Source organism: Streptopelia decaocto (assembly GCF_964273445.1).
Source record: "Streptopelia decaocto genome assembly, chromosome: 1".
NCBI classification, from domain to species: domain Eukaryota; kingdom Metazoa; phylum Chordata; class Aves; order Columbiformes; family Columbidae; genus Streptopelia; species Streptopelia decaocto.
In genome coordinates this window covers 109,827,647-109,843,848 of record NC_138663.1, presented here as the reverse complement: position 1 = coordinate 109,843,848, position 16,202 = coordinate 109,827,647, and the positions used below count along the sequence as shown (strand labels likewise).

General features: G+C 35.5%; 1 protein-coding gene across 1 annotated transcript in view; it reads right to left on the bottom strand.

Moving 5' to 3' along the window:
• Window positions 1-16,202, bottom strand: part of IL1RAPL1 (interleukin 1 receptor accessory protein like 1) — a gene marked incomplete at its 5' end in the record, with an annotated part of 642,382 nt that overhangs the window by 343,092 nt on the left and 283,088 nt on the right. The gene's annotated exons all lie outside the window — the stretch shown is intronic.

Genomic DNA, 16,202 nt, shown 5'->3' with positions numbered 1-16,202 from the left:
GCTAGTCATTTAGGCCCCAAATCCAGTCAGTAGAAGGTAATCAGTACATCCCATGGACAACTTATTTCATCTTAAAATGCATATCTATGACGTGTATAAATATTTGGTCATTGAATTTGCCACTTATTTTTATTAACTTTAAAAGAGCTTGGACAGCTAGCTCACTTAGAAAATCAACTTTTGCAAAGCTAAAGTCACATCAAATGACTTTAATGGAGAATTCAACCTACTATGCAAGAAAAAACAATATTAGCACTTTAAATACACACAATGTTTTCATCTCTCATCTGAGAGAATTGCATGCCACTTAGTGATTTTTGAGATTTACATTTGCATAATACCACAGTAGTTATTCTACATAGCAAAACAAGAAAAACTCAAACATCTCTACACATCACTGTGTAAGTAATAACCTAAGTCAATACAACACTAAAAGGTAGAAGAAAAAATAATAAAAAACTTCAAAACCAATTTTCATTATGAACAGGATACGCGTAGAGAAATATTTCATATATCTTTGGGTGCTTCCTCCTGCATTTACTTTGAAGACCAGGAAAGGAAAATAATATGTCTCTGTTATGATTTTCCAACACTACAGTGCCTAAATCTTAGTAACCTTTACAGGCCCTAGCAAGACATAGATGTAGTCTTGCAGCCATTGAAGTGAATGGAGACAAGGCTACACTAATAGCTTCCCCATAGGACTTAAGAAACTAACTTCCATTTTTTTCAGAATTCATTTACATCTTTGATCATGTCATTTTCTACCATTCTGAAAGAGCATTGTCTCTCTGATCTGATTTGATTTCTCCATGTTTCTAAATATCCATGCCAAAAATGAATTAATGTGCACCTCTAAACAGCATTAATTCCATTATATAAGTTACCAGGTAATAACTTCTTCATCATACTTTATTATCAAATTGTAATCTTACCTTTCACTGCCTAATTAAGTTAGTACACTTTGGTTTGTAATATGTCATGTTTTCTCTTTCAGAATGTTCAATTCTAATGTTTCTTAGTTCCATGAGTTTGATGAATCCATGAGAATATATTGCAGAATAACACCAACTCTGTTTCAAGCCTCCAGATTCAATGAAGAATTAGCTATGCAGAACAGATATCCTTGACTTTATTTCAGCATGCTATTCCTCATTTTTAAAGTGCTAAGGATTACCTGCAGTCCAGTTTAGTAGGCTTAAGCAAACATGCTACTAGGTACTCTACACTCATATGCAAAACCAGAGAGAACATTACCAAACTTTTGAAAATTAACATTATCAAAGTTAAGTTCCTGAGTTTTAAGGAGAATGTTAACAACAGATTGAATATGTACGCACTGTATTTACATTACTGCTTTGTGAAATAGTTATTTCTAATATATAGATTGGATGACATTTCTGTGGAAAGAGAATAAAAATCAAATACTCTAAAATGCCTAGAATTGTCTAAATTTTGACATTAAGAGTTCATATCACAAAGTACAAACAACATTACATTTTAAGTTAACTATCTACTGAACTATTTTGTCATTTGTTGGCACTAGCCACATCAATATGTCTCACCAGAAGTCTTAAGATAATATCATCTCAAGCAAATATGAATACTAGTATGTTCATAATATTATGGATTTGTATTTTATGTTTTATCTAGTGGTGTACCTCACGGGTGAGTACTGTGTCCAGTCCTGTTTTACATTTTCAGTAAAGATCTGGATGATGGATCAGAGCATACCTTCAGAAGTTTGGTGATGACAAAAAACTGAAAGGAACGGCTGATAACATCAGAGGGTTGTGGTGCCATCCAGGGGCTCCTGAAAAGGCTGGGAAATGTGTTGATAGGAACCTCATGAAGTTCAACGAGGAGACGTGCAAAGTCCTGCACCCAGGGAGGAACAATCTCATGCACTAAGATGTGCTGGGGGACACCCAGCTGGAAAGCAGCTTGGTAGAAAAGGACCTGAAGGTCCTGGGAAATATCAAGTTGAACCAGCAATGTGCCCTTGCTGTAAAAAAAAGGTATGCTGAGCTGCGTTAGCCAAAGCATTGCCAGCAGGTGGATGGAGGTGATCATCCCCTCTACTCAGCACAAGTGAGGCCACACCTGCAGTGTGGTATCCAGTTCTGGGCTCCCCAGTAAAGACAGACATGAACACACTGGAGAGAGTGAAATAAAGGGCTACAAAGAGGATTAAGGCAGTGGAACATCTGTACTATGATCAGAGGCCGAGAGCTGAGACCCTTTAGTCTAGAGAAGAGAAAGCTGAGGGGGGATTTTTTAAATTTATTTAAAGATCTGAAGGGTCATTCAGACATACATAGATTGAGGAATTTCTATTCTACCTGTGGTCCATTTCTATTTTGACTGGATTTTCTTTCTTTTCCTTGTGGAGGGCATTGACCAAAGAAAATGTCTAGTGTTTTCCTTCTTATTTATGGCTGCTACAGACACACAATCAACACCTACATTTCTGCTGGTTCAGAACAACTGTGGAAAAAATAATACACTCAAGACTTTTCAATATTTTCATTTCTATTGTCACATCATCAAGCAGTCACTCATCTTTATTTTATTTTATAAATTGGAAAATACTTGAATAATTCAACAGCTTTGAAATTTCAGAACTGCCTGCAAATGAATGGCTGTGGTCCCTGATCTCTATTTTAATATGCTGCCAGTTATTGCTACACATAATAGCACAATACATGGTCCAGGATGAATATCATTCACTCAGTTATTTCCTTGAGTGATTTCAGGGTATGAAACAAACTACACTACATCACTGTCCTAATAATGAGATCGTTCTGCTGGATAAACAAGCTTCTTGGAGAGTGTACCTGCTGATAGGACCCAGCACACAGAATATTTAACATTACTGAGAAGGTCTTCACCTTCATTTTTCAGAGTCATAGGTTTCATTTTCAAGGCTGGGAAAAAAAAAAAAAAAAAAAAAAAAAAAGGAAAAAAAGCAAAGCAAGCAAGCTAATAACTCCTGAGTCCACTGTTGCGGCTTGGCTTTGTTTGAAAGCTTCGATTCGATTTATAGGTTTCAGAGTTAGTATACATCTTCAAGTTTCCAATACATTGGTGGAAATCTGAATTCCAGATATCTAAAAAATTTTGGTCTGACAGTTTAAAAGTTTTCCTAAAACATTTATAACAATAAATCATCCTAAATTAATATATTTATCTTTTTTCCTGTTTATCTGTGTTTCTAGTTCTGTTCTTTACGTAACTTCCTAAACAGAGGTTTATGCAATGTCACCATGCCTTCCACTTATTTGTCAGCCACTTCAGGGTTTTTTAACACGTTAGGCATTTGCAACCAAATCTGACAAGTGATCTCATAAATTGTGAAAAATGGATGCGTAAGGGAGAAAGCAGGTCTTGTTTCTAAACAAGGAAACTTGTCAAGGAGGGCATCAGCAGATGCAGAAATAAGATGGCAGTATGTAGGGAAAGTAAATATGATGGGTAAAGCCAACAAAGGATATTGCAGCAGTGTGGCTACAATTTTGGGGGAGGGTAGAGAAGTATGGGGCATAATCTGTCAATAAAACGGGTTTCCCTTAGTTAAGTGAATAAAATAACTTTTCAAAAATCTATGAAGTGATGTTTAAGACACAAGATTACTTTCTTTAAAACAATTTTCACAATATTTTACCATCAAAATCACAGTCTGTTGTGGATTAACTTTTTCTCTAGTTATTTCTTTTTGCTCAAAATAGATATCATTTAAAAAGAAAAAGAAGTCGAGATTTTATACTTCATAGCACACTCATTACAGTGCCTGAGCCAATTATCTCTATATAACATAACACATGGTATTCTAGTGAGTGTTCTCATGATTAAGAAATGTGAGGATTGTTTATATTTGGTTTGTGTATACTTTTATTTGCTTTACAAATGAACTCCAATGGGAATGAAGTAGCATAGCTTAGAAATGCAACACACTATCAAAATTAGAAAGAGAACATGGTCAGTTCTAATCTTAGACCACTCAGATGTTGTACTTTTAAAAAAGTATCAGTATAAAATTGGAAACAGGAAAAAAAAATTATCATTAGTACTAATGTCTTCAAATGACCACGTCAAGTATATTTCATACATGATTAAAATTCCTTTTGCACTGTCCGCTACTACAGCTTTGCACATTGCTATGCTGCACTTTTGTTTGAGATAGCACTTTAATTTTTAAATGCCATTTTTCATTCTCCTGAAAACTCTTGCAAAAATTATGTGGTGGGCTAAAAAACTTACATATTTTGTTCTCAGTATAGAAGTGTAAGGTGGCTGATATGAGAGAGTGCCAGTAAGGGAAAAAGAAGATATTGAAGGGCATTTGAGGGAGAGAGAAAAAAAATATTTTGGATATCATAATCTTTTAAAGAAGTTACCTCCTAAAAATTGCAGTTGCCCCAGCCCCACGTGAGAAGAGTTTTGAAAGTGGCAGATTTGGTAGTTGAGGGATCTTGGAAAATGAACTAGCTGACATGAAGAGGAGTAATGGAAGAAGAAAGCTATAGGTTGCCATAAATTAATTAAAAATGTGTTTCTTGGCATCAGAATACTGCACTAACACGAAACAAGAGTACACATATATAGACATTGGACTACTTAGAGACAGAATAACTGTGAAAATACTTTTATGTCTATCTGGTAGGAAGTTTTTATGTCATTCTCTCTTTTACTTGACACAAGCCAGATTTAGTAGTATTTTTGTCTGAATTAATACTAATTCTTTAATTATCACTATTATGTTGTAGAAAAAGTTAAAACACGCAAGCTATTTTTAAGAAAGAAAACCAAATACTATATAAGACAGAGCAACCAAAGGAAGAACAAATGCATACTGAACTTCTGAGTTCCTATTCTAAACCACTAATTTTTCCCTGATGTCCATTCAGTCCCTCTCACCTCCTTTAAACCCTTTTTTTCTGATTCACACTGTCATGTAAAATATGAGGCTTAGTAAACACACATTTACAGACAGACCTATTTATACACTGACCTACCAGGTTCTGGTGGGTTGGCCTCAGCATGCAGCCAAGCATCCACACAGCTTCTCATTCACTAAGGCCCACATGCAACAGGACAGGGAAGAGAATAGGAAGAGTGAAAGAGAGAAAATTCATTGGTTGAGAGAAACAGATTTTAAGAACTGAAGGAAAGAAAATTATGCAAAGGCACTCACCACCTCCCATAAGCAGATCAATTCCCAGCTAGTCTCTGAGCAATGGATATCTTGAAAGCCAAAGCCTCCCAATTTTTACTGCTAAGCATGATGTTATTTGGTAAGAATAACCCTTTGGCAAAATCAGGTCAGCTGTCCTGGCTGTGTCCCCTCCCAACCTCTTGCCTCCCTCCCCCAACCTACTTTCTTTGGGAAGCAGAACGGAAAGGAGAGAAGCCTTGATGTGGTGTGAGCACTGATGAGCAATAGTCAAAACACTACTGTGTTATCAACACTGTTCTAGTCACAAATCCAAAACATGGTACCATACAGGCTGCTATAAATAAAAATACCTCCATCTCAGCTAGACCCAGTACATGGGTTGCCGGTCTTTTGTGCACCACCTTCTTTCAGTTATTTATTTTCAGCTCAGAGACCACCTGTACATTTACAGTTACAGCATGGAGATGGCAGCATCATCCAATCAACAACCACAAAACACAAGAGTTTGTTTACTAGATTAATTTCCAAAGCCTGATATTAAACTGCATTAATGATCAATGATGACCTGAAATGAATTGTTTTTTCCTTGTTATATTTTCTATACATCTTTATTTGAGGACAGTTCTACATCCTCTGTTTCTTTTGTGGTTATGCTAGAGTTTCTGTGGTTCTTTTTGGACCTTAAGAATACAAGTCTCTTTCCTCCCTGCTCCCCAGACATGCTCTGACTAATTTTTAAAGTTATCTTCTACTTAGTGCCACTGTCGTACAATTTCGATTGTTCACTACATGAATTAGATATGGAATCTCAACATTACTATGTGAGAAAAGAAAATCTGTATTCATGTATTCATGTATTCATCTTCAATCTCCCTGTGGAACTGCAAATTCCTAAAACAAAATAGTAACCCAGCCTGAAGAGAAACGACCATTAGAAGTCGTCACGCTAATTCCTAAAAATTGAACAAGCACACAAAAGGATGTCTTTTGGAAAGATTTCCAAGAAAAGAGACTCTCTGGACCATACTGGTATATCATGTTGTATAGCAGATGACAAATTATTTAATCTCTCCCATAATCTCTTATTATTGAAACTGCTTCTGAAAATACATTCTGTTCTCCAGTAGCTTAATTTTGGAGATTACGAGGAACATCAAGGATTTCTTCATGTTAGAATTTCAACAGGACTTGAGTAGCTACTGCTGAACATGACAAACAAGTTGCTGAATATCAGCTGAACTGTAATAGCTAAATATGTGAAGACTTTCACCTTGGAGTAAATATAAGAAAATTCAGGAGATTACTTCATAATACAAGAGAATTAAAATTAACCAAATTAAAACATGTGAATAGGGGAGTGCAAACACCTTGTTGGTGTGACTTAGCTGTTGGAAATTTCTCAAGCTGCATTACCATGACTATGTGAATGTGAGAAGAACTGTGCAGAAATGAAAAGAACTGGAGTGAGCGCTTCAGAAGAGCTGAGATCCAAAGAGACACTACTTATCTTAAACAGACTTTGAATCAAAGGATCCTTTTTTGCTTTAAAATGTCAAAGATTAGAAATTCTAACCTTATAATTATTAAGCATAAACAGGCCATGAGGTTGCAACCAATAGTACATATTGTAAATTACATATGTCTGGTCCTTAATTTGTTCTACATTACTTTCACTTTCAAATACTGGAAGAGACTTAATATATTGAAACAGTGATCTTGGATTGACAATATCAATATTATTTGTCAATGTATATGTTAACTTCATACAACTCCTAGAGATTTTGATGAGTATTTATTGCCTACAGAGAGTCTTATTAGACTCTATCTATAGACACAGATTTATTTAAAGCCATATGTGTCAGACAGGTATTTGTATCTATACCTGCAATTAAATAGAAGTTAAAATACAGTATAACATCTAAGAGCACAAAGTATTTCTGGGAAGGTTTTCCCTTTTCTTTATTCAACACGACAAAGTTGTTTCTTTCTCCCGAAGCTGACAAGAATTTTAAAAGAACCTTCACTGCACATCACTGCTTCAGTTTGATAACTTTGTGTGCATTCATACGCAAAAGAGCTCTCCTAGTAATTACAGTGTTCTTGGACAGGATTTACAATGTCAACATTGATGTCAATAAGGAAACACACATATATAGTGCCATCAGAAATCCATTAAGAAAGGCTTTGGTAATCATCAGTTGTTTTGAGACACTCCAGAAACATTTTAAACACTTGAGGAGAGAATAATGTATTCTGCCCATAGACATTCTTGGACAGGTAAGTGGAGCAGAGATGGACCTAAAGGCTGAGCCTGGGAGGAGGGAGGGAGGTACGGGGGCACAGAGGTCTGGAAGGGCAGCTGCTTTATGGCCTGGTGTCAGTGTGTGGCCTGGCAATGAGAACCACTGCGCTGGGAGACAAGAGGGTCTTTCCACAAGATAGGTCAGACCAGGATCTGCATTGCCCTGTCATATGACAGGAGTAAACAATGATTAAAGACGGAAAAAAAAAAATCAAAAGCAGAAACCACATCATCCGTGTAGCTCTCTCTTCAGCAGGTGACACATTTCCTTTAAAACAGTTGTCTTTTTTACCAGAGGCAAGTCTATTCAAAGTTTTGTAATTACACGCCTTAACAAATGGCAAAAATATACACTGTTAACAAATATTGCTAATTTTTGGTGTACTACTTCGTGTACACATATACAAGCATCAAGGTTGTGAAACAGATACATTTTTCTTTTCTTTTGCATTTCTTTTTAATCCCAAGAGCCCTTTAAAGTTTTCTGTGTGAATGGCTCAATAGAAAAATAAATTCTTGGTATTGCTCTGAAGGCTGCTACCAGCACACAACACAGAACCAAGTAACATAACAGTTAGAAAATACATACTAACCTAAATAAGAAAATTAGCCTTTGTCAGTTTGGAAATTATTAATTAAAGTAGATACTCTTTTATATAAAAAGTGTTGTTATTTTATGTTATGTTTATTTACCAGAAGTGGAATGTAATTGACTGTGGGAAAATAAAAAATAAAAAAAAAAAAAAGAGAAAAGTATGCTTGTTCCACAAAACTACAAGAAATTCTTCCATATATGTGTAACACTGGGATAATTTATCATCAGACTGATAAAGAAAGAACATATTTGATTATGAAACAGAAAATAATTTTAATTGAAAAGGTTTTTTATTATATATGCTCTTTTCCTGCAAATGCTACCAAGTAGAAAATATGGTAGTTTAAGGCCAATAGGAACCTCATGAAAGACTCAGCAAGGAACAATATATTAACTGAACTTTAAAGAGAAAATATTAACTACGGTAAATCTGCACTCCATGGATTACAAAAAGTCATTATAAATCTGTTTGTACACTTTTTTCCGTTTTAGAAGAATCCATATTATTATAGCATTTGGTCCATATTAAGTCTAGAACCTGAAGCTTATGAAAGATATTAAATTTTGTAAATCTTTGCTCCCCAGTTTGACATTTCCTCTGTTCCCATATGCCACATGTTTGCCATACTTGAAACAGCTTACCAAAGAGAAAGAGGTCACCAGAGTAATACTGTAATTCAGTACTTTAATCTCATTAGGCAAAGGAAACGAAAATCATTACCATTTGAGTTTGAGAAGAAAACTTTGCTCCTTTCACCAAAGCTTACTTTAAAGCTTAGCATGAATGTTTTGGTTGGAGCAAATCTAAAGAAACAGAATGGATTTAATTGAGTTAGGAATCCAAATCCCACAAGACTCAGATGAAAAGCTTTCTCACGTACATTTATGGATCAGGTAATCACACTGATACACCTAGCTGCATTGAATTTCAAAGGCAAAATCGAACATCAGAGCATTTCTGTTTCCCTCCTTATGCTATATCCCAGAATACATGCAAAACAAAATTAAGAGTTGTTAGATAAAGGAAACACATATATTCTTATCTTCAAATATATTTTTGCATCCTGACTCAGTGAAGGCAACAGAAATATTTTTGGAATGCAATACTGACAACCTTTTCAATCAGAAAAAATCTGTCACCTTCAATTGAAAGAGAATTTTTTGATACATTGTAAAGTATTTTTTTTGTTCAAGTTTAACGAGCGGACACAGAATATTTATTTGATCAAGGAACAGTTTCTTCCTACAATGCCACTGGGACTCATGATCAGGTCAGATGGCTCACATCTGCCCTAATCACCATGTTTCTTAGTGGTCATCTCATACAAAATCCTTGCAGCCATAAAACCTCTTTATGAATACAGAAACCAAATTACACTACTAGACATAGAAAGATGAAGCATGAAAGTTGCACAGGAAAAAGGTTTTGGACTTTGGACATCCAAATCACAAACTGTAAGGTTAAAAAAAAAAAAAAAAGGCAATTTTATGCTAATTTACTTCAAGAATTGTTTCAATTCAAGAATTGTTTCAATTCACATCAAAATTAAATTCTACAGATTGGTTCAAACCAACTTCAAATGATGTGTTTCAACATTTCTTCATTCTAAATCTATGTGGTGTAGCAGACACTCATTAAAAACTTACACCTTATAAATTCCACTGAACATAAAATAAATGTATATTAAAGAAGAAAAAAAGGATCTTGCACTGTCTCTATAGTTATAAGTTTGCATGTCAGATGGGCAATGTGCATATTGAATGGTTATTGACATTTCTCAAGGTAGCAAATAAAGAATTCAGCCCAGTGGTGTTCTCCAGCTTCAGACTTTTTCCTGGGTGTTTAACCTAAGCAATCAACATTTCTGCAATATGTATGTAGTACTCACTACGTTCTTATATTTAGTTGCTAATCATCATGAGGACAAAGAGAAGGTTATTCTTTCTCGGTGTAACAATTTAGCTGGGAGAAGTGACAGCATTTGCTAGGAAAGCAGTGGTAACTAAACACACAACATAGGGCAAGAAGCACAAATATCTCTAGAGAAAGTCTCACAGATAGTAATTCATGTGCAAAAATTGAGATTAAATTCATACGTATAGTTGGCATCAAGATAAATTTCAGATTTAAGGTTGGGAGATCTGTTTGTTATTGCTGCCATCTTTGCTTATGCTATGCAGTATAGTTAACTTCATCAACAGGTAGCAACAACAAAATCTCTGTTTTCATTGTTTTTATCTACCCTAAATCCTTAAATTTCCTTAAAAATGCTTTCCAGAGCAAAAATTACAGCTCTGATCCTCAGAATGCTACCCCTTTGTTCAAATAAGTTGAATTTCATGGCTCATTCTCTTCCATTGGGCTAGACAGAATCCTGAGCTGACCTGTAACTATTGTTTATGAGACATTAGTCTGCCCTTTCTTAGTTAGCAGGGGGATCCTTGCAGGACATACCATCCAAAGAAGGCTGGCACACAAGGCCAACAGGACTATAATCATAAAGGATGGTAGCGATATTCCCCCATCTCATCTTTTTTTTTTTTTTCCTTTAAAGGAAGAAGTATTTTTCTTATGAAATGCAAAATACCCTGAAAAAAAAAACAAAACTAGGTATAACAAGCTATGCTTTCAGTGAAGCCTAGTACTCACATGCCTGTCTAAAGATGAAGATGTTTCTTTAGTCCAGAGTAGGCACTAGGCATAACCACACTGGATAAACTTAATAAGAAATTTCTTATTCTCTATACTTTAAGTTAATTTTATAGCATATGCTCATGCTTGAGTTACATGAAAAACTGAGCTACTTTTACTATGGTAACATTTTTCTGAACCTGTTCAAAAATCCACTAGTGTAAAAAAATACATAGAAATGTCTATATTTGCAGTTAAAGCAGGTAGCCTGCAAATTCATACTACACCTTTCCAGTCACTGAAGGAATTAACATTTTTATAAACGAATTCAAAGAAATTAGAAATGGTTGTAAGAGCACCTTATAACCCGAATATTCCACTGAGAGTAACTTTTATTAAGTGATGCTCCACTCTGTTTGATTTCTATGCAGCCTTTTTGCTACCTCAAATGCACCGAGGTAAAGAAAACACTAGTATATTTTTCAAGATAAGGTCACAGAGCTGAAATAGATTTCGATCTGAGATTATTTAAAATTTATTCAGGGATTGCTCAATTTAGTAACTATTTCACCCTCTGTTTATCCTCGCTGTCTTCCTCTGCACATATACGCACACTTAAATACACAATTTAATTATTAATGATGAATTTTGCTGCACGGTGTAAGGAATACCAATGAGACTGAAATGTGAGTGCAAACTCGAGCTGTGCAATTTGAGGGGTCACCACAGTCATAGCCTTCTGCTAATACCGTAGGAAGGCAACACGTGGAATGTACAAACATAGGCTCAGATTTATGCCAAAACAGAAGAGACATGACTGAAGTAGACAAATAGACATAGATGCCATCATCTCTACAGCCAAAGATGAATTTGTGTTTATATCCAGACTGAGAGGAAAAAAGGGACTAGGCCCTTTTTCCCATCACAAAAAGGAAAATACTTCTCTCTTTCTCTCACTCAAGCTAAAAGGAACAAAACTAAGGGGAGTTAAGTAGAAAAACGAGTACATTAAAGTATCAGAGAGAACCAAGACTGGTGAATGTGGAAAGGCAGAAAAGAAGATTTATGAAAAAAACAACATAGCTAATAATGTTTTGCATGTTTATTTATGAGCACCAGTGCTTATACTGCTCCTTTTGTTTTGTGTTGTTTTGTTTTGTTTTGTTTTGTTTCTCCTCAGCATCCAAGTGTTTTTCATATAAATCCAACAACAAACAAGTGAAGTTCCTGGAAGAGTTCATACTATATCCCCAAATTTCCTTTTCTGGGTGTCGTGGTTGAACCTCAGCCCACAACTAGGACCTTGATAGCCACTCGCTCACCCACCCACCACACCCACAAGTGTGATGATGGAGAAAATTGAAAGGGAAGGGAAAAATATGTGGGTTGAGATAAGAACAGCTCAATAATACAAAAACATAATCTTAAATAATAATGACCATAACCATTACGATAATGGTGATGCTAATAATAATAAACAATAACAATAAGTGATACTCATTGTAATTAATCTCACCAATCGGTGGCCAATACGCAGCCCGTCTCATACCAAACTGCCAGTCCCCAAAAGGAGAGCACCCTGGTCTCAAATAGCCAATCCCAGCAAGAGAGCAAAAAGGCAAAAGGCAGAAAAGCCAAAGGCTATCTGCAAAATGGCAGAACAGCAAAAGGCCAAAGTAACACTGAACTCCAAATGGAGCAGAACGGATCCAAACTCCTGAATGGAACTGAACCAGAATGGAACTAATGAATCAGAAAAGCCAGCTCCAGTTTTAACCAGCTCATGATGTTAATAGTAGGGAATATTTCATTGATCAGCCTGGATGTCAATCTAGGTGCTGTCCTGCTTAATCTCCCTCCCAGCTGCCTTGCACCTGCAGTTGGAAAGTTGAGAAAAGACCTTGGTTTCCTTGAAAACAGCCAAAATATCAGTGAGTTCTTATTTTTGTATCAACTCCAAAACATAGCTTAGCTACCCAAAAGAAAACATTAGCTCTTCTCAGTGTGTTATCACATTATTTTTATACTAAATCCATACCAAAAGACAGTGCTAGCTACTAAAAAGAAAAGTTTCTACCTGTATGAAGAAAATTAATTCAATTTCAGCTAACCCAGCACACTGAGGTAAATAATACATAACAATTTAGAAAATGTTCTAACACTAAGTTTATGCATGAATGTGTTTGTTTTATGATGTGTTAATGTGAAGGTATATCTCTTATTTTCTCTCTAGAGAGGACTAGAATTCCTGGTAGAAAGACATAAGATATAGAAGAGCCTAAAAGTGCAACATTCATTTCTGAATTTCTAGCAACTCAAATATGGGGAATAAATTTCACCTGAATACATGATCTTCTGTGATAATCAAGGTAGTCATTTGCTTAGACTTCCTGCAGTTTCTGTGCCTTCGGATGAAAATAACTGGGATATTCTAGTTGCTGCAATGAGTGTTTAGGCATCAGGTTAGCTGCGTGAAATGAGGTTATAGCAAAAGAGTGGTAGTCTGCCAGGACTCTCTAAGGAGTCAGGAAAAAGAAAAAAAAAAAGTGTAAATATGTTGGGTTTTTGTTTGTTTGGTGGTTTTGTTGTTGATTTGGTTTTGTTTTTATTCCCATCTATAAATATTCATACCTATCCTGAGTGAAAATAACGGAATATATAGATTTAAAAGGCAGGGTGATGCTAGCTCACTTAAGGCTGGCCTGAGTTGACTGGGCATGAAATAGCCCAATATTAGCACAGTAGAGTGCACAAGCTGTTAAGTTTTTCACTCTGTGCTAATGAAACTGCACAGCTTCCACACTGGAGAGTTGCAAAGCTCACAACTGTCAGTGCAGGCATCTCCAAGTAAGGCATAATTTCTGCTTCCCTTTAGAAGATCAGTTCAGTCTCTGGAAGCACTCAGAGAAGTGACATCAACCCCTCATTCATTTTTTTTTCACACATCTTCCCCAGGTTTTTGTGATGAGTGCCATTCATTGTTCCATTTTATAGTAATAAATTAGTGCCACTCAGGATGGTTGTTCACATGATATTTTTCGGCACATTAGCTAAACAGCTGGAGACATCATATGTGTCTCCCATTTGACACTTGAGTCTCATTTTACCCTTGGGTTTTTTAAGTCTAAGAAATAATATTTATCAAGCTCCTCAATACAGTCATCTTAATATCAAGGGAAACTTGGGTTTGAGGGTAAAATTGTCTCCAGCTGAGCAATGTTTTGTACACTGCTGCGTTGCAGTCTGTAAGTAAACTTAGCTCTTCTATGGGTCATTAGCAGTTTAATTACCACCTTTCTCTTAGGCTTGATCTTTAATGGCAATAAATATACCTGAGGAAAAAGCTTAATTTTGTTTGTGGCTTAACCACAGCGAAGAAAGTTTTCCACCAGCATGGATAACAAAATAACTTTACAGAAAAGACCTGATTAATATGAATGACCCTAATGAGATACATTTTTTTTTCAGCTAACCTTTGAAATGAAAGCCAACATTTTCCTAAAGGATTACTTTTATTTAGAAAAATTCATATTATCATACCCAAAGCTACAAATAACAAGACAGAACAAAGAAAGTCTAAGGTAAGATTATATGCCTCCCAAAATAGAAATTGCAAATCAGTTCTTTAATGTCACTGAACCAGAAGGGTAGGTAAGGAAATAAAATCAAAATTAAACACAACCCCTCTGTAGTACGTGTGAAATTTGATGGGACTCAACCTCACTGTATGGTATAAGGCTAATTATTTCACACAGGTTGTAGAGCAAATAAATGGGATGAGGCACATAAGTATTAATCCCAAGATTCTCAGAGTTCTCATCCTCAGTAGTCTTGTTTTCTCTTTCCGCAGAAGTGATTTTGAAAATGGTGACAGAAGAAAGAATGAAAGGCTATTTTTAATTGCAGAAAGTAAATGATAAAAATTAAGATCCAGGTCTCATAATTAATTTGGAATGCGTTACATGATTATATATGAATTCTATATGATATTTTTGTTATTATAAAAATGTTATTAGTAACTCCATAGTTAGAGCCACATTGAGATTTGTGCTGAAAGTGTGATTAAAATCCTTCAATTTCACACCTCATTGATTGGATCACTTTTCCAGAGTTAAGAAAGTACCTAAGTATCTTTAGAGCAGAACTGTTTTGGTGGGTTTTGTTTGTTTGTTTGTTTTGTGTGTGTGTTTGTTTGGTGGTGTTTTTTGTTGGTGGTGGTGGTGGTAGTTGGTTGGTTTGGTTTGTTTGTTTGAGTGGGTTTGTTTGTTTGTTTGTTTTCCTGGAAAATACAATCAGTGAAAAAATATAATACTAAACTGATCCATTATGGATTTATCTTTCACCTTCTAGATGCCTGCCGTTTTTCTTCTCAAATTCGCAATAATCACACTGTTCAAACTTACATTATATATGGACGTATATAGCCACATTTTGGACAGGTCACATTTCAAAGCATATTTATTTCATTTATACATTATGATCTCCATATGAAAGCAGAATTAGCAACCTAAGAGCTTCTTTTCTCTTTTCCACTATCCAGCATCTCACCCTGTCTCTATGAGTAGCTTGTATCTTCAGCTTTTTGGAGAATAACTTCAGAAGCTTCAGCAGGATTACCTGTCCAATTCACTGAAATCAGGTTGCCTGTGAAATTGGGTCAATTTTAATCAAAATTCATTATTGAAAGAAAGTCACAAGAAAAAACAAGTGGACAAATTGAACATTAAACTCAAATATCTTTTCACTTTTCCTTTTGAAATTTTTTTTTTAATTCATAATACTGCACAACAACTTCGAATGTCATGTAAAATATCAGCGCTTGAAATAAAACATTCACTAGACCTGAAATTTCTCTCTTTTGTTTGTGACAAAATGGTCAAGCATTGTTATTCGAAACAAATCCAGATTTTAAAATGAACCCTCCTTCATAAAATTGTATTACCAGACTTTGGACGCATCCAGTAAAAATTCCTGCTTTTCTTTCATTGGAATGCTCTTCCTTGTTAAAGACATTCCCTGTCTCAACAGTCAGGAATCACTTGACTACTTGTATAAGAACTGCATAAGAAAGCAGTTGGCCTCTGAAGAAATTGCTTGTCCCTTCCCTGTCAGCACACTGCTTTTGACAGGACCGTCTTATCTATATTGCAGTGTGGTTTCTGATGAGTGGGAAAGAGGACTTTCAGATTTTGCATCTAATCCATTAAGAGATGCCCAGTATACACTTCTCCTCTGCTGTCTTATATTTGCCTGTTCTGATGTTGCTAGTTGAAGGAGATCAGTGCAACAAATGAATTACAGCCCAACTAGCTGACAAATGTATGAAAAGATGTATTTGTCTAAAAAAGAGAGAAGCCCACTGCCACTAAGTATACTAAAACTGATAGAAAAGGGCAAAATAGTAGGTGCCAGACACACTCACGAGACAGTGGGTTTCACACTGGCAAAAAGGTTTTCGAATGATAAGGTTTTTCTACTGTTCTTTGGTTTACAGGCA